Source organism: Narcine bancroftii, chromosome 10 (assembly GCF_036971445.1).
Source record: "Narcine bancroftii isolate sNarBan1 chromosome 10, sNarBan1.hap1, whole genome shotgun sequence".
In the NCBI taxonomy this organism is placed as follows: domain Eukaryota; kingdom Metazoa; phylum Chordata; class Chondrichthyes; order Torpediniformes; family Narcinidae; genus Narcine; species Narcine bancroftii.
The window spans coordinates 13,694,404-13,714,108 of NC_091478.1; the positions used below are offsets into that span (position 1 = coordinate 13,694,404).

A 19,705-nucleotide genomic window follows, 5' to 3' on the forward strand; every position below is an offset into this window, starting at 1 on the left:
TAGTTGTTCAGAGATGAATTGATAAGTAGAATTTTCATACGACGGTTCAACTTGCAGTTGTTTTCGTAAACAATAGGTCCTATGTGGTCTAATTTGTGAAAATGCCGCATGGACCTGATCAATACGCACCGATCACAAACACCCCCAACCCACCCAATTACAATTTCTTTGCGCATTTCAGTTCCTCTGAGTGTTTAGTAAGAACTGCGTTGAAGCTGGAAACAAAAAGTAATGGAGTTGGCTAAAATAAAAACAAAATACTCACCAGCTGAGTAGCATCTGCAGATCTCTGTACTGATGCTGCCTGGCCTGGTAAGTGACCAGTATTTTCTGTTTTTGATTTCTAGCATCTGTTCTTTAAAAATATATTAATATTTACCTGTTTCCTTGCTGGTCGGTCACTTCATTCTATTTTTACACCATTGATATTTATTCAACTGAAGTTATTGTTTCATATTCTCTATTTGTTTGTGTTTTTAAATTCCCACTGGTGATTATTGCACCAAACATCTCTCCTGAAGAATCTATTGCTTTATTTCTCATGCATAATCCATGACATCCATTAGGCGGCATGGTTAGTGCAACACTGGGGTTTGAATTCCTCACTGTCTGTAAGGAGTTTGACGTTCTGCCCGTGTCGGCGTGGGCTTTCTCTGGGTGCTCCGGTTTCCTTCCCCTGTTTAAAACGTACTGGGGGTCGTTGGTCATTTGGGTGTAATTGGGCACACGGGCTCATGGGCAGAAAGGGCCTGTTACTGTGCTGAAGGTCAAAAAAAATTGTAATTAAACATTTACAGAATTGCCCATCAGTTATACATGGCACATTTACTCATTATTCCGTGATCATTGCATTTTAGAAATACCTCCTCTATACTTCTACTATTGTAAACACTAACTCACCAAAAGAAAACTGCCTGATTGCATAATCAGGTAACTTGACAAGTGACTTCTTGTCATCAGGAGTCTAGTTGCCTGTTGAAAAAAAGATGTGCTAAAACTTACGAATTTTTTTTCAACACTGAATTGTCACCTCAAAGATATTTGATCAGATTTTTGCCAAGCTTCCATTAGTGACCTGCCTGTGTTAGACTTAAGATTGCTTTTGAAAGCGAGCGTGTTCAGTGCATCGATAGGTGAGTAGATACTCTCATCTGGCAGTTTCAAGCTGAATATGATGGGTGAATTATTCTCATTGGATTCCAGGTTCCTTTTGAAAATGATTGCTGTAAAAGGAGGGAGTGGGGGCGTAAATACATTTTAAGTTGATACCAACCAAAAAAAAATACGTGGGAGTGTAACTTTCTAGGTTTTCATAAATCTGTCTTCAGTTGGGAGAAAATATGTTTGATTTATAACTTGAGTAGTTTTGTGGAAGTAGTGAACTGTTCAGCAACATTACCATGTGTTGCTGAGGTATTATAGCTTTTTTAAAAAATAACTTGTGTACATTTGAGCAGCAGTGTAAGTCGGTCATTTGAAGCTGTCAAACTGGTGATTCAAGTTCTGAGGTTCAATTTATTGTTAATTTCATTTAATCTTTCAAGACCACCTTATTTCTTACACACACACCCCTCAATTTTAGGATGGAGAGGGTTTTGACGATCCAATTAGCGATGGGAAGCAAAATGCAAAAAGCGACTCAGAGAATCTTCGCAATACAAAAGCACTTTCAGGCAGACAGAGACAGGCAGATGCGCGTGCCCATTCAGTAGTTCACTTCAGTGTACAACATCTCACGTTATCATGTTGAAAGACCACTTTGAATTCAGCCAGAAAAAGAGGTAACTTGTCCGCAGAGGTTAAAGAAATGGCCTCGTTAAGAATATAGGAACCCAAGTGGCCAAACAATCCTGATGTGGCCCAGCTGGTCAATAAGGTGATGGCTGTCCTGTGCTTTGTTCACTTTTCTGTATAATCCCATGTCAAATAATGGTCAATGGACTAGACAAGACCAGGGTGTAACACCCACTGTTGAAAACCAGAATACCAACGCTATAGCAATAGATGTTTGGACCAAATCCCAAGGGAGAGGAGTGTGGCTGGGAAACATAACTCAAGCTTGAATCGTGCTTGTAGATAAGAAGGAAATTTTATTTTCTAAGCATTCCAAATTGCATTGTGGTTTGCTTGGTGTCAGCTGCGCTGCCTGAGAAATATTTGAACCTGCACTGACCATTGTTCTGCAACATCAGACTCCAAAGTAAATCCTTTCACCCCCACCCCACCCAAGTACAAACAGAATAGGCATTCTGAGTAATTTCTTGTAAAATTCTGTTCTGATATGTATGCTTTTTATAATCCAAATGCTTGACTGTAATCTGAATTAAGGTCTTAAAATATTGGAGCAAAAGAAGGCCCCTTGACCTATCTTTTTTTACTCTGCCATTCCACTGTATGCTGATCCATTCTCCCACTCAGACCCATTCCCCTGCCTTCTCCTTTGACACCCTGACAATTTGGATACCTAGCAATCTCTTCCTTAAATACACCCAGTGACCTGGCCTCCGCAGCTGCCCGTGGTGACAAATTCTTGAGGTTTGCTGGTCTGGCAAAAGAAATTCCCCCATATTAAAATTCTTTTCACCTTCATTAGAGACAGAATCCACCCCAGTAAAATGCACGTTTTGTGCACGTTCCAGTATGAAGACGTTGAAAAATAGATTATGACCGGATGTAAGCAATGTCCTTAATAATTTAAAGTTCAATTTTTAGTCAAATACCAATCACAACACAATATTTTCACAAAAATGTATGATGATTTTAATACAGTAAGATTTGAAATGCAATTTATCTTTTAAAAGGCTTACTGGATTGTTAGTATTTTTGTTTTAAATTTGGACATATAGCACGGTAACAGGTCTTTTCGGCCCATGAGCCCATGCCATCCAATTACACCAAATTAACCTACAAGCAGGTATGTTTTTGAACAGTGGAAGGAAACCGGAGTACCAGGAGGAAACCCATGCAGACAGGGAGAACGTACAAATACCTTACTGACAGTGCTGCATTCAAACCCCAGTCCCTGGCACTGTAACAGAGTGTCGCTAACAAGAGCTTGTGAAATCAATTGTTGACATCACAAGTGTATTTTTCAAGAGGTGGTCATCATTGTGCTCTCGATTTCATTACTACCCAGTGTTTTGTTCTAATGGAACTTAAATATATTCTTGTTCAACATGCTTTTATATTCCTTGCAGAAATTAAAAAGGCAGATTCTCTTGTTATTTTAAATCATGTTTAAGTGTGAAATGTCAGGAGAAGTTGAACCAACCTTGTGGCTCACAGGAGGATAAATGGTGTGAATGAAATGACTTGTGAGGGGCCATTAAGAAAAAAGAAACAAATCAATTAAAATTATTTACAAGCTGTTGAGTTCCTTTGGTTGGAAGGTCAAAGGATCCGGTTAACCTGCGCCTGGATGGTTGATGACTTCAGTTTCCCATCTGGCTGACATCAGTTGTAACTTAGTAAATGAAAAGTTGATGCAAACCCACTGGCTACTTTTTTTTGCAGCTTTTTAAACCAGTGTCCCGTGATCCCACATGTGGGTTTTAGATGAGGTTAAATAATCATTGAGCTATCAGTTTACTTTAGCCAAGATTTTTACTTTGGTTTTTAACTTTTTTATTCTGCCAAGATAGATGAGGCTAACGTCAAATTTTTAAATAGCCTCTTAAGAATGTCTGTCAAAGCATTGTATTTTTGATGGTAGATCTGGAAGATTTCTGCATTTAATAAGTGGGAATTCTGGAACACCATCTGCAAGAAAATTGTCATTTTGAATAATGCCTATTTACTCAAATTTCTTCATAATGGCACACAATAAAATGCACAAAACTGAAGTAATTGTTAAGTAAATTAGAGGCCATTTTGTTTGTATTACAATTTGTAAGCCAACAATGGGGTGAATAACTCCAAAAACTTTTTGAAGTAATGTTGAGAAATGTTGGTCCCTTTTTGCCAGTAAATGGATTTTAGACATGGTAGGCTGGTCCAGAAGATTAGGGCGCATGGAGACTTGATAGATTCAATTCAAAATTGACATGGCCATAAAAGCCACTATAATGTTGGAGGGGTGTGACCAGTGATCTGCTTTTGTATAAATATGCACAGAAACCTGGCAAGTACAGTGCTGCACTTTAGAAAGTTAAATGTGAGAAGAAAATCTACAATAACTGGCAGGGTCCTGAAGAGAACTGATATATAGAGAGATTTAGAGGTGTGTCCATCGTCTCCAAAATAGATGTGGCGCTACAAAAGGCCTGAGGCCTTGTTTGTGTGTTAAATGTGGGAAGTCCCTTTGCAGCTGTATAAAAATTGTCAGACTAAATTTGGAGCATTCTGGCCTGTTATGATTGCTGCGTTACAAGATGGATCTGTTAGCTTTGGAGAGGTGCAGAAGAAATTCACCAGGATGTTGCCTGGCGAGTGTTCTATAAGGGGAGGGTGGACAAACTTGAATTGTTTTCTCTGCAGCTTTGGAAGCTGACAAGCAATGTGATAGAACTATACAAGATTGTGGGAGGAATGAATGGGATAGATGGTCTTTTTTTAAATGGTGGAAATGTCAAACACTGAAGGGCTTAGCTTTAAGGTGAGGGGGGGGGGGGAAAGTTTTAAGAGATTTCGGGCAAGTTTTTTTATGTGGAGAGAATGGTAAGAGTAGGGGAAGAAGTTACAAAAGGAACATTTAGATCAGCACCTGAACAGACAGGGAATGGAGAGATGTTTCCCACGTAGATACAGGTGGGACTAAGTTTAAAAAGGCATCATGTTTAACACAAATATCATGGGCTGAAGGACCTACAGCCCTGCTGCACTATTCCATGTTCTCTGAGTAAATAATAGAACCTTTAACATCTGCATGCCAATTACACAGCCAAGTAAGTCTTTCTGTAATGCTCTATTAGACAGATGACAACACTGTTATTTTCTTAAGTATTGAACTTGAATGATGACCTAGATTTTCTTATTCCTGGATAGTTAAAGGAATGTCCAACATATGAAATGCCTAAAAGAAAATGTGACAACTGGCACATATACAGTGAGCACTGCAGCCATGAAAGCTTTATGATTTTGAATGTTTCTGGATGTTCCTAGCATGCAAAAACATCTAAAAGCCATTAAAAGCATTTCGTCTAAATTGTGTCTTTAAAACTTAAAAAATATAAGCAAGCAATTCATTGAAATAATGTTCATTGTTTCTGCACAGGAGCTTCTTCATTCAGATAGAGGAATCCGTGATGCTCTTTAGGTGGGCAGGCTTCCAAGTATGGTATTATTATGGATGAACTTGGCAAGTCTATGCTATCCAATTGGACATTATTTGAGAGTCCATTGGCGTGGCAGTCACAAACTCCATTACACGACCACCAGCTCCCCTTCTCGACCAAGCAATGTTTGAAATTGAACCAAATGTTTTTCTTCTAAACTTTAGAGGAAGGTTAAAATCACATATTGCCTGCACCATTAAGACCATTAATTTCCAGTTCCACAAGTTCACTAATTATGCCACCACCCCAGCCCATCCACTACTGAAGCCCACAGCTACACCGTTGTTCCGTCATTTCCTTGGCTGAGTTCTCCAGTTCTGCAATATGCAAACTTGAGGTCATTCATAACGTTTAATTGTATCCTAAATTGGTCATTCCCCATGCTGACCCTTGGTTAAACAACTTCTTAATTGCAATGTTCTCACCCCTGCCTTGCCCATCCTTAATCTGTCAAATTCTCACATTCTACAACCCTTTGAAATATCTGCATTACTCCCAATGTGGACTTGATTGTTCTTGAATTAACTGATCAGGTGAATAATTCATAATATGACTAATTTTTAAAAGTAGTTAGATATTTTCACTCTTGATTTGCTGTCTGATGTTCAATCTCTAATGTGTGTTTTGTAATATGTTTTAGAGGCCAATAATTGTAAGATTTAGAAAATGTAGTCGACACTTGCACTGCAGACATACCATTTTCTCAGAAGCATACATCTTGCAATGCTGAATAGTACAGTGTTACAGAGTTCTGTGTTGTGTATTGGCCTATGTGTTGTGTGGTTTTATGTTAAAAAGTGACAGTTTGCCTTGGAGAGCCAAGGTGAAGGTGGACTGCTGAGAGAGTGGGAAACCGACTAAGCATATGCAAAAAATGACCTAAAGATTTCTGGACTTGGACGATAAACCACCACTGGGGGTGCTGTGGAGTGGAAGGAGGCCCAGAGCATCAGTCATGGTCTGGAGGACAGTTTAGAATGTTGGGATTTCAAAAAGGATGAACATTCTGAAGGCAGCCAGAAGGATCCGGACCAAGCCAGTGCTCTGCAAGCAACACAAGACAACTTTGAATTTTGTGCTCTCTCTCTCTCTCTCTCAAAGATCTTTTGGCTTCAGTTTACCAAACAAACTGAATTTTGTTTTGATCTTTGCTTCAGTTGAGATCCAAGTTTTGTGAGTCTTGTCTTTGTTTTGTGTCTAAGTTTTTCTGTGGGCTGATTGGAAATATAACTTAGACTTTAATTACATATGTTATATTTAGGCTGGGGAATTTATTAGTTTTACACTGTTATAGAGATTTGCATAGTAACCAAGTAACCAGTGGGCATTATTAATAAATGGGGGTTTTTGAATTAAAGTTTGAAGGTGAATTTTTTGTTAATAAAGTAATTGTTCATCTTTACCCCTGTGTGATATGCTTTCTTTGTGGTTGCTTGTTTGATCTTGTAACAACAGTGCGTGGAATCGTTAACATTTCATCCAGTTGAATCTTGGATTCCAATCAATCAAAGTGAAAGAAAAATAATTTGTTCTATGTGAAAGGAGAACAGGAAGTTTTTGGGGATTTGATATGATCCTGTTTACAGTAATGAAACTTGAGCAGAAACATTGTGTAAAATGCGCCCCAGTATTGCCATCTTAGTGTGTGCCAGAAAGCAGCCTAATTGGCTTTTTGAGAAGGTAACAAGAGAAATTGAAGAAGATAAGGCAGTAGATATGGATTCTATGGATTTTAGTGAGGCCTTTGACAAGGTCCCCCATGAGAGACTCAGAAAGTCATGAGGCATTGGATCAATGGATCCTTGTCTGTGTGGATAAAAAAAATCAGTTTGCAGGTAGAAAGCAGAGTAGTAGTGGAAGGAAAGAATTCTTCCTGGAGGTTGGTGACTAGTGGATTGCCACAAGGATCTGTTCTAAGACCCCTGCTCTTTGTGATTTTTATAAATGACCTGGACAAAGAGGCGGAAGGATGGGTCAGTAAGTTTGCGGATGACACGAAGATTGGAGGAGTTGTGGGTGGAGCTGAAGGTTGATGAAAGTTAGAAAATAATATAGACAAGATGCGGATTTGGCGGAAAAGTGGCAGATGCATATGTGTGAGGTGATGCATTTTGGAAGAACAAACCAGAAGGCTGAGTCTGGGGTTAATGGTCAATTACTTAAGAGTATGGATGAACTGAGGGACCTTGGGGTCCAAATCCATACATCTCTCAAGATCATTCCACACATAGGACAGTTAAGAAGGCCTATGGGGTGCTGGGCTTCATTAAAAGGGGGATTGAGTTCAAGAGTAGAGAGGTAATGTTGCACTCTACAAATCTGGTGAGACCATCCTTGGAGTATTGTGTTCAGTTCTGATCACGTAGCAGAAAGAATGTGGAAGGTATGTAGAGGGTGCAGAGGAAATTTACCAGGATGTTGCCTGCATTGGAAAATGTCTTATTAGGCAAGGTTAGCAGAGCTCGGACTCTTCTTTGGAGAGTAGAAGGGCGAGAGGAGACTTAATAGAGGTCTACAAGATTGAGGCATAGATAATGTGGACAGCCAGTGCCGGTTTGCCAGTGCAGGAATAGCAAACACAGGAAGAATGAGTACAAAGTGAAGGGAGGGAAATTTAGGGGAGGCATCAGCAGCAAGTTTTTTTATGCAAGAGAGTTGTGGGCATCCAGATTGCCTTGCCAGGGATGGTGGTGGAGGCTAAAACATTAGGTCCCTTAACTAAGAGACTCCTGGACAGGCAAGAAAAATAGGGTTATGGGGTAGGTATGGTTAAACACATTTTAAGGAATATGTGGGTCAGCACAACATCAAGGACTGACTGAAGGGCTTGTGCTGTACTGTTCTATGTAATTTCAGATCAAGTAGTATTTGGAGCAATAAAGATTATTGGTGAGTTACCATAACAACCTAGTAAAAATCAGTTTCAGGATCATCAGTGACCAATGCGATAATGAGGGACGGTTTTTTAATCATTTGATTTAGCAACATGATATTCAAGTTGATATGTGGCAGATTAATTGTATAGTCCATTACTTTCAGATCTGAATTACAGTACAGGTTTCATTTCTTACGGTTCAAAAACTAATCTTAGATTTTGGAAATATTGACTCCAGGCCACAAGTACACCTTTGCAAATATGGTTGGCACATCTTCAAATGTAGTGCAGAGTTGCTGTGGTGATTCCCTGCAATCTTTGCGAGCCTCATTTGAAACTCCACCTCCATACAGTAACTCAGCAAAAATAATACATTTAAATTTTAAAAAATAATAATTTTAAAAAATTTAGACATACAGCACAGTAACAGGCTATTTCAGCCCACGAGTCTATGCTGCCCTCTTTCCACCCAATTAACCTATACCCTTGGCAGGGTGGGAGGAAACCAGAGCCCCCAGGGGAAACCCACATAGACATGGGGAGAGCATACAAACTCTTTACAGTGCAGGATTTGAACCCCAGTCCTGATGGCTGGTGCTGTAACAGAATTGTTCTAACCGCTATGCAAATCATAATAAATAGAGCTGATGTAAAAAAATATATATTGAACTTATCCATACTGTTTTTCATGCTATCTTGACAAAGATCTAACCATATTTGTTCATCAATTGTGATATTCATATCTAACTCCAATTTATCTATATTTATGGACTCCCTGTTTAATAGTTCCTTTTTTCAATAAAAAGATATATTGCAGAAATAATTTTTTTAATATATTTCCTCTCCCTAATAAGAGTTTCCACCTTGCAACTAATAGGTAATAGTATTTCTAAACATAACTTGTCCCTTAAATATGCTCTTAATTGGAAATAACAGAACAAAGTATTATAAGGTATTCCATATTTATTCCTCAATTGTTCCAATGACATCAACTGACCTTACTCATAATAATCTTCGATATATTTATTACCCTTACCAAACCAGATAGTTAAAAATGAATTATCCTTTCAAAAAGGTATAAACTGATTTTTAATCAAGGCCAACATGGGCGATATATTTTCAATTTTGTCTTTTATTCCAAACAATAATCAAATGTTTCAATAATAGTGATTCTACCCCCAGTTTGTAGTTTTGAATCTCATTTATATATAAATTCCTCTGCTAATTTTTCTCCTATTTTATCTAACTCTATTTTGACCCATGCCAGTTTTTCTACTGCTTCAAAAAAAAAGCAAGGAATCTCGATTGAGCCGCTTGATAATAATACTTAAAGTTAAGGAGTTATAATCTTCAATTCATATTTCTAGGTTAACCTTTCTATTAGAAAGTCTCAACATTTTATCGTTCCAAAGAAATGTCCTTATATTTATTTAATTCTTGAAAAAGCTTTTGTGGTAATAATATAGGCATTGGAATACTGAATTCGTGGAAATATAGTCATCTTAATACAGTTAACCCGTCCTATTAATGTAATAGATAGTCATCTATTGTAAAAAAAATCTTCAACTCTTTTTTGTAGTGGAAGTAATTCAATTTATATAGATTTTTTAAAATTCTTGTCTGCACGAATCCCTAAATATTTAATCTCATCTTTTGGCCATTTAAGTTGAGTATTTCTTTGACAATGGCCATAATCTCCTTCAGTTAGAGGCATCATTTAACTTTTATCCCAATTTATTTTACACCATATTCCTCCAAATTAAAGTATAATTTCCACTGTGAAGTCTCAGGTTCTGTCGAGTATATTAAAACATCATTTAAAAAACAAACTAATTTTGTGTTCTTCCGGAACAACCTTAAATCCATTAATTTTCAAATTACTTCTGCTAATGATTCTATAATCTAATATAAACAATGCAGGAAGTAAAGAGCATCCTTGTCTACTTGAACTCATCAGTTGAAATGAAGTAGATATTTGTCCATTAATCGCTATTTTAGCTTTGGGATCATTGTATAAGGTTTTAATCCAATTTATAAAAGTTTGACTAAATCCTAATTTGTTCAGAACCTTAAATTAAAAGGTCCCATTCCAATTGATCAAAAGCTTTTTCTGCATCTTGGGCCACAGCAACATTTAAATCTTTTCTGTGCCAAATGTAGAATACTAAATAATCTTGCCACATTATCTGTTGATTGTCTCTTTTAGATAAAACATGTCTGGCCCATAGTTATTAATTTTGGTAAAAATGGAATCATCTTATTTGCTAGTAGTTTAGCAAGAATCTTGTAATCTGCATTTAAAAATGAAATAGGTCTATATGATGAAGGTTTCAAGAATGGCTTGTTATTGACCTTAATTTTCATAAAGTCTAACTTTTGAAAATTCATTAACTTACTTTTGCTAATAACTTGACATCCAGCTACAGTTTTGTGCAATGGAGTAAGGTTCCTGTCAAATGCTGGGATCTTTCACTGAACATTGCGTAGAACATAGAACACTATGTTCCTCGATGATGTGGTGCCCCATATATTCCTTAAAAAAAAAAAGAAACCTACCCTGTAACCCTCTATTTTACTTTCATCCATGTGCCTGTAAATGCCCCGAAATTTCCAGCCTCTACTACCATCCCTGGCAATTGCATTGTAAACAACGTGCTTGGAATCCTGCTCTTGGTTGGAAATGGTTTATTAAACAGAGCGGAACTCAAATATTGTATGTTCTTGATTTATAAAGAAAGATAAACCCATCTGGCTTGTTGCTTTAATTCTAATCACATTACCATTCTTGACTTACAAATAGAAATCCCAAAAGCCTCCAAAAAATTTCCTTTTCACTGTGTTTGAGAGAATGAGCTGAGAAAGTTTTGCCAATCTACACACAACTTGGCATTTAGTTAAGAGATTTGATTTTCTTTTTAATATAGTTTTTAATCAAATTTATACATGCATAATCTACGTCATGTGCTTCCGAGGTTGCAACGTGAGTGCTGATGTTATGAGCTTAAATTGACAGAGTGCTACCTTAAAGGAAAAGGTAATATCTGATGCTGTAAACTAATTGCCAGATTAAATCTAGAGGAGTTTTGGATATTTCCCATGTTCATTGCTTGGGAAATGGTCATAGCTATAGTCAGGCCTCCTTGATTACAAATCTTGGCAATATTCCTTGTGGAATTTAAAGCAAAAGAAAGCAAAAGGAGAATTCATTACAGCTGGGGGACGCGGGGTGTGGGGTGGTGGTGGTTTTTGCACAACTAATATTTTACATAGAAATTTTGTGTTCGATTGTTGTCATTGAAACTGATTGGGATGCTTGAGAGAACCCATTCTTTGCTTTGTGTGAGCAAATAATTCGGCAAGAGGCTAAGTTACAAAATCTATGAGCTAACTTGGAACTCTCCAAAATTCACATTGCGGCAGAGACAGTCAAGAGCACCCGAGGTAATATAGTCCAGGGAATCTGTGTGACTGAGAATAGTTGTGGAATCCTACAGATACAGTCTGAGGGAGGAAGGATTCCATTTGAGTTGAAAATGGAATCAGTAGTAATAGCCACAAGAGAGTTGCAGATATTCTTGGGTAAAAAAATATTTTTTGACCCTTGTATTCCAAAGGTTTTTTGTCTTCTCTAATTTTATTCCTTGCCCCCTCCAGTATATTTTCTCTTATTGTGTATTTCAGAAATTTTACTAAAACGGATCTTGGTTTTTGCTGTGTCTGTGGTTTTGGGGCTAGTGTTCTGTGTGCCCTTTCTATTTCCATTCCTTCCTGTATTTCTGGCATTTCCAGGACCTTTGGGATCCATTCTTTTATAAATTCTTTCATATTTGTGCCTTCTTCATCTTTCTTTAGGCCCACTATCTTTATATTGTTTCGCCTACTATCATTTTCCATTATATCCATCTTCTGAGCTAACAACTCCTGTGGCTCTTTAACTTTTTTGTCACTGTCTTTCCAATTTTCTTCTTAAGTCATTCACTTCCATTTCTACAGCCATTTCTCGTTCTTCCACATTTTCTAATCTTTTCCCTATTTCTGTCATGACCAGCTCTAATCTATTCACTTTTTCTTCTGTACTTTTCATTTTTCTAAATTCTAATGTCAACCATTTTTTTAATGCTCTCATTGTTCTTGAAATTTTTTTATCTATATACCTTCCATCTATTTTACCTTCTATTTCTCTGTGCAGAACTTGGTCATCTTCTTCCTCTTCTTCTGTGTCTGCACCTGTGTTCGTGTCTTCTTCTCTTCCTTGTATCTGTGTCTCTTCTGACTTTCTTATTGAGTTGCTTGTCTCATTTTGCTGGGCTTCTTGCTTGGCTTCTTGCTGTTGGTCCTCTCTTTCTGGGCTACTCATCTGTTGGGCCTCCTGCTGCTGCTCTTCTTTCCTATCATTCCCTTTCCTGTCGCTTTCCTCTTCTTCCAGCTGAGAGCCCTGGTGTCGGGCATCCCTCAGCTGGTTGCGCTGTGTTTGCTCGCTCCTCAGCTGGGCTCCCCTCCTGTCGATGTTCTCTTTGTCCTTAGTGCGTGCTTCTGTTTGGCTCAAAGAGCCATTTTTGCAGTCCAGCAGTCGGGAGTTCGTGACTGCAGGGTCGTCACCAACCTTGGGGAACGGGCTTTTTTCTCCACGATGACTCCCTGTTTCTTCATGCAGGTAAGGCCTTCTCCTTTCTCTTCTGGCGTCTTTTCCTCTTTTTTTCCTGTTGTTGTTACTTTTTCCTTCTTGGGTGCCATTTTCTTTCTTTTCTCCACAACTTTATCTTTTATTTGTTATGTTTTATGTTTCTTGAACTTTATTTTCTTCACTTTATTTCTTCTTTTCTGGAGAGGGCTGGTATTCTCCTACCGGCCACTACTCCATCACGTGACTCTTCAAGTTGCAGATATTCTTGAAAGTAAAATGCAATGCAAGTCTAAAAAGAGGAAAGGAATGGGAATAATTGGATGGCATTAACAGGGACACTGAACTACATAGCTGTCCCTAGTGCCAGATCAACTTACGATTTGATGCAGCTTTTTTATCGCAGGATCGAGGGCTTTTAGAAAATATTTATTCTTGGAACTATTATTGCTTTCATTTCTTGTAGCAAGAAATGTTGATTGCTGGTTGAATGAGTTCATTGTACTGATTAGAACTAGAAAGTGCAGTTGAGTTGGGTTGAATGCAAAGCTCAAGCGTGGCCTTCCCTTCCGGGTGCATGTCTGCCACTGCACTGGCTTCACTGAGCATCCAGTATAAGCAGGAGCAGAAGTGCTGAAGACTTGGCCTTCTGCCAGGTGAGGGTGAAGAAAGAGAGGGGGTTTTGCTGGAAAGAACTGGGTTTCTGAAAAAGTTTGTTTTGCAAGCAGTCCAACCAGACATCTTGCACAAGTGAAACGCAGCACAGAAATGAAGACTATCACAGATCAGTTGGAACCGAGCCAAGACAACATAACTTTCCGATTGTTAGTTCGTTTAGGTGTCTGATCACTGCAGAAACTGTCCTTGAATCTGGTGATCTTGCACTCCTGAAAGGAGGGGAGATGAAGAATGTGTGGCCAGGGTGGGAAGAATACACTTCTTGCTTTTCCAAGGAAGTGAGAGTGACAGAAGGAATGAACAGTGATGGGGTTCTGTGTGATTGCCTGAGCCACAGGTCTCAGGTAATCACACTCCGCAGTTTCTTCCAGTTTTGCATGGAGCCGTTCCTGTGCCATGTGATTAATCCCTGACAGGATGCTTTCAATGGTACATCTTGTTGAGGGATGAGCCAAATCTCCTCAGGCTTCTGAGGAAGTAGAGGTGCTGGTGCATTTTCTTGGCCATTAGATTGGTGTTAGTGGACCAGGAAAAGTCACTGGAGCTGCTTGCACTGAGGAACTTAAAGCTGTCTACTATTTCTGCCTTAGACCATCGATGCAGACAGGTGAGTGAGATTTACCTTTCTTCCCGAAGTCTAACCAGCTCCTTGGTTTTGTAATCATTGAGGGAGAGGTTATTGTACTCTCACCAAGGCATTAGTTTCTTTATCTCCCATCATGCAATTTTACAACTGTACAAGATGGAATATTGTGTGCAGTTCTGGTTGGCCACCCAGCTGTGAAAAATATTCAAGTTTAGTATCATCCGGTTGTACCAGGCCCCAGGGCAAAAACATGCAAAAGGAAAAAAAAACAGACAAAACACATGCAAACAAAAGATGCATACACTGTACATATATAAAACAAATAAGTGTTTAATAAATAGGTATATTGTTAAACAAATGGTCCAGAAAAAAAATCACAAGAACTTTACCCAGACTGGTAAGCTAATACCCCTGAGCATAAAGCCCTCCCCACCATCGTGAGCATCTACGGGGAATGCTGCTGTCTGAGAGCAGCAGCAATCCTCAAGAACCCACCCTACCCAGCACACACTCTGTTCTCGCTGCTGCCATCAGGAAAGAGGTGCAGGTGCCACAAGACTCGCACCATTAGGTTCAGGAACAGCAGCTACCTCTCCACCATCAGACTCCTCAACGACAATCATAGACTCATTTAAGGATTTTTACACATTACTGTTTGCAAAACAGAAAAAAAAAACAGTTGTTTTCATTTGTTTACATGTGTACATTGTGTACAGTTTTTTTTGGACTACCAATAAGTGGTAATTCTGCCTGACCCAGAGGATAAAGAATCTCGGGGTTGTAGGTGATGTCACGCATGTACTCTGACAATAAATCTATTAAAACAGAGGCTGGAAAGACTGGAACTTTTCTCCCTGGAACAGAGGGAGCTGGACGGGGATCGTAAAAGTTTATCCAATCATAGCAGGCATAGATAAGCCAAATAGTCATAGCCTTTCTCCTCAGGGAAATCTAAAACTAAAAGCTATATATTTAAAGTGAGAAGGAATCTGAGGAGCACCCCCCTTTTTCAAAGAGACGATGGTGAGCGTACAAAACGAGCTGCCAGATGGAGTAGTAGAAGTAAGGAACGATTGTAATGTTTTTTAAAAAAACATTTGTGCAAGTACATGGATAGGTTTATCAGCTGAATTCAGGCAAATGGGACTAGCTTGGTTGGCATGGTCAAGTTGGGCCAAAGGGTCTGTTTCCATCAATTATTGCTCCAAAACATGAGGATAAGGAGTCAACAGTATGTGACTTGCTGCTGGATTTCACTTTTGGCATCTGTGAAACGTGTCATGGCCTGGGTATATATGGCTGCCATAGGTACTGGCACCCTTCATGCTGTAACTGATGATGGCAGTAGAAAAATGAATTCTGAGGTGTTTAGGAACATCTTATCTACTCCAGTTCAGACAAATGCCTCCAACTTCAAGATGGTGACGCACCTGGATCCCAGGACTGCTGTAGCTAACAAGTAGTCCTGGATTTGACAAGAGTTTTCCATGAAATGCAGTGAGCCTGGAACTGCAATTTGGGTTGCCAAACAACGAGCGGGTCGCTGAGACGAAGCCACAAATTTTGCAGCACGGCGGCGTGGAGTGAGGCCAACTGAAGAGACCAAGCTGCGGGGTAGCGTGCAGATGTGGCCTTGGCCTTCCAGTGGTCCAGAGATTCGGTACGTCACTGAAGACTGACTAAAACTTCTACAGGTGCACCGTGGAGAGCATTCTGGCTGGTTGCAACACTGTCTCGCATGGAGGCGCCAACCCTCAGGACGAAAAAATTCCAGAGGGTTGTTAACCTGGCCTGTGACATCACATATACCAGTCTTCACTCCATCAAGGACATCCATAGGATGTGGTGCCTTAAGAAAACAGCCTTTATCCTCAAAGACATCTACCACCATCAGGAAAAAGGTACACAAGCCTGAAGGTGAGCACTCAGCGGCACAAGGTCAGCTTCTTCCCCTCCGCCATCAGCTTCCTGAATGAACAATAAACCATACACACTGTCTCACTTTTTGACTTTTTCTTGCACTATTTTTAAAGGTGATTTATGTAAATATTTGCACTGTTGATGCTCTCACAAAAGAGCAAATTTTGTGATATATTTATGGCAAAAATTATTGCAATTTGAGTCCAAAATATAATGTGATTTTTGCTTTGGATGAGCTGGTGAGACTTCCATCCAACTTGGATGGGTGTCTGGTGCAGCCACATGGGAGAAAAGTGGGTTGATTTCTCCTTCACTTTAACTCTCCAACCTCTTCGATCACTCCTGTTGGAGGGAGTTAAAATTCACAGAATCCTCTTCACAGGCTGTTCGTAACTATAAACGGTAAACGTTGAGCCCTGAGGTAAAGATGCGTTTGTTGCAGAAATACAAAGGTTTGAACTGATGGAGCCAGACAAATTGACACAGCCATAACTACACAGTGTACTAGTGAAGCATGGACGGTTGGGCATTTAAGGTACTATTTGTGAGCTGCAATTCAGCTTTCTGGATTTAAATCCATGACAGAGAGTCTGTAATTGGAGACCGTGCAGATAAGCCATTTGTTCCTTTTTCGATAAGGATGACTAATAACTGCTCTGCCCAACTAGTTTTGTACAATATCTGATCTGTTCTTTTGCATGTTATTATGTGCATTAGCTTCACTCGGAGAAATACCCTCTGTTTAGCTGAACGGGTAGGTGGCTTCTTGCCAGCTCTTGTAAGGGACTAACAATGAACGGAAGAGGAGTTTACGGGCCTTTCACACTGACTTGATCAATTCTTTGGAGCCTTTAGGACTTAACATAAAAGTTTGGAAATGGCCAGGTTTTTAAACTGTTAAAAGCCAAATCAATTTTGAGAGGAATGCTTTGCTCCCAATTTTTTAAAAAATCTGACAGCAGTCTAACCCCTTTATTGCAAAGAATGCTCAACTTTCTCTGTTTTAATTACCAAAATATTGAGATCATTTTTCTCCTTCCTCTATAGAACCATTCAAGTGACATGGGGAAGTGCTTGGAGGCATTTACACACAGGAAGGCTTTGTTGATTTTATTTTTGTTGTTGCTGGGAGATATTGGAGCTTGAACATTATATATTTCCCTGTCCGGTTTGTGGGGGAAGGGAAAATGTGACTCTGTTATTGGTATATGTCACAAAAGATCTGGATTTTGTTGTTAAAGTGACACTATAGCTGTCAGTATTTGCAGTCTTTAGGTATGAAATAGCTGGTAGTTTCAGTTGAATGGAAGAGTTCAGAAGTAGCTGTTTGCCATGCCTTGCTCCTTTGTAGCATGTGCCTTTGAGATTCCTGCTGAGAGAAATCTGTTTAAAGTGATTGAAATAGTTCTAAAGGCTTCATAAAAATAAAAGTTAATATTCTGCCTGTTTAAAAAAAAATAAATTGTTGAAAATATTAAACCTCAGTGAAGGTAATCTGTATTCTCGATGGTGAACTAAATTATGACTGATTCTGCAAAGATAAAGTCATCTCTCCAATTCTCCCGGATAAATACCCAATATTTAGACGGCTTGAAAAATAATTAATCATGTTATTTTGCTCGTACTCAAACCATGTGAAGTTCCGATGTTTATTTTGCTACTATCGGCAAAAAATAAAAGTTGAAAATTAGGGCTTTTACTTCCTGGTTTGATGCTTGTGAGAATTTTTCAGTCTGAGCTGTGTCACCATCTGTTACTGAAAGATGAAATATTAATTTTTTAAAACAATTTCAGCGCCTCATGAATGTGCGTGTCATCCTTGCGCAGGGGCCATGCTGATCTTCCCTGTATCATTCCAATTTTTGGTATACGTGCTTCCCAAGTGAGCACGATATTTTGAACGCAGGCCAAAAATAAAGTTAACCATAGAGGAAGGGGAAGTTCGCAATACCATTGATTGCTGGATTTTGGTGGGTATTCCTGTGAGATTAGAAGCAAGGAGAGTCACTTCATTGCAAGTCTGGGCTGCTAAATTAATGAGGAAGTGATGTCTAGGAATAATGCTGGCCACATATTCTGAATGTATTGCCATGAAATATGGTGCTTTGCAGCAGCATCGTATTTTATGATATTACTATTTTAAAAATTTTAAATAATCATGAACGTAAAGTAAGGCAGTGTCTTTAGTTCATTGATTATTCAGAAATCTGATGGCGGTGGAGAAGAAGCCGTCCTTGTGCCGCCTGAGTTCTTGTCTTTAGTCTCCTGTACCTAAATGTTAAAATTGAGCTTGCATTCACTTCAGCTGGGCAGCTCGTTTCACACCCCCACCACTCTCTGTGAAGATGTTCCCCCTAACTTTTCCTCTTTCACTCTTAACCCATGTTCTCTGGTTTGCATCTCACCTACCCTCAGTGGAAAAAACTGACCTACATTTATCGTTAAGAGGAGGAAAGATTAAAACAAGAGGACATGAGTTAAGAATTAAGGGGCAGAGGTTTAGAGGTAACATGAGGGGGAACTTCTTTACTCAGAGAGCGGTAGCCGTGTGGAATGAGCTTCCGGGAGAAATAGTGGCGGCGGAGTCAATTGTATTATTTAAGAAAAGGTTGGACAGGTCTATGGATGAGAAGAAGATGGAGGGTTATGGGCATTGTGCAGGGAGGTGGGACTAGAAAGGGGTGTTTGGTTCGGTGCGGACTAGAAGGGCCTAATGGCCTGTTTCCGTGCTGTAATTGTTATGTTATGTTATCTACCCCCCCCTCATAATTTTAAATACCTCTATCAAATCTCCTTCATTCTTCTACAGGAATAAAGCCCTAACTTGTTTAACCTTTCCCTGTAACTCAGTTCCTGAAGTCTGGGTAACATGTTAATAAATCTTTCTATCTTATTGATATCTTTCCTGTAATTAGGTGACCAAAACTGCACATAATAATCCCCAAATTTAGCCTCACCAATGTCTCGTACAATTTTCCTTGTGCATATATATAAGTCTCTAGCAAGATCCGATTGTACCTGTCTCTACTTCAGTTGTTGGCAACACATTGCATGTACCCATCATTCTCTGTGGGAAACAATTGACCCTTACACCCTTCCTGTACTTGCTCCCAAGTGCCTTGTAAGTGAAATTTTGAATCAATGGAGACAGTAAATTTTTCCCTCAGTGCCAGGAAGCCCGAGGAGCTAGACATCTGGTGGAGGGACCGAGTTAAGTCCTCAGTGCACATAAACAGTGCTGATACAGAGATCTTTATATTCCCGGAGTAAACATCTCTAGTGGCTTGCCCTGATCCACCCACATCGAAGCAATGGCCAGGAAAATGTACCATCACCTCTACTGAGAAGCCAGAGGAAATTTAGCCTGTCACCTGCTTCCCTTAACAATTTCTATGGGGGCATCACTGAAAGGATCACTGAAAGCATCCTTCCAGGGTATGGAAGCTGCTTTAAAAGACCACGAGAAATTGCATGGCTCAAATCCCTTCCATTAACTCAATCTATGACTTCCACTGCCTTGGAAAAGAAACCAATATATTAAGACTCATCCCTGCTTAGTCAGACATCCTTCACCCCCTCCCGTAGGAAGAAGATTCACAAATGTGAGATCCCTCACCTCCAGATTAAGGACAGATTCTTTCCTACTATCATTAGTATCTCAGGGTTGTGTGTGATGTCCTGTTTGGGTGGAAATGTGAGAATAGAACTCCGAAAGAATAATCTCGGAGATAGTTTTTGGAGGTATGAATCTG

General features: G+C 39.3%; 1 non-coding gene across 1 annotated transcript; it reads right to left on the reverse strand.

Annotated features, from left to right (window-relative positions):
- Nucleotides 1-17,735: 17,735 nt before the first annotated feature.
- Nucleotides 17,736-17,843, reverse strand: LOC138745129 (U6 spliceosomal RNA). Its single transcript, XR_011346057.1, has one exon. It is a non-coding gene; the product is annotated as a U6 spliceosomal RNA (small nuclear RNA).
- Between the last annotated feature and the right edge of the window lie 1,862 nt (nucleotides 17,844-19,705).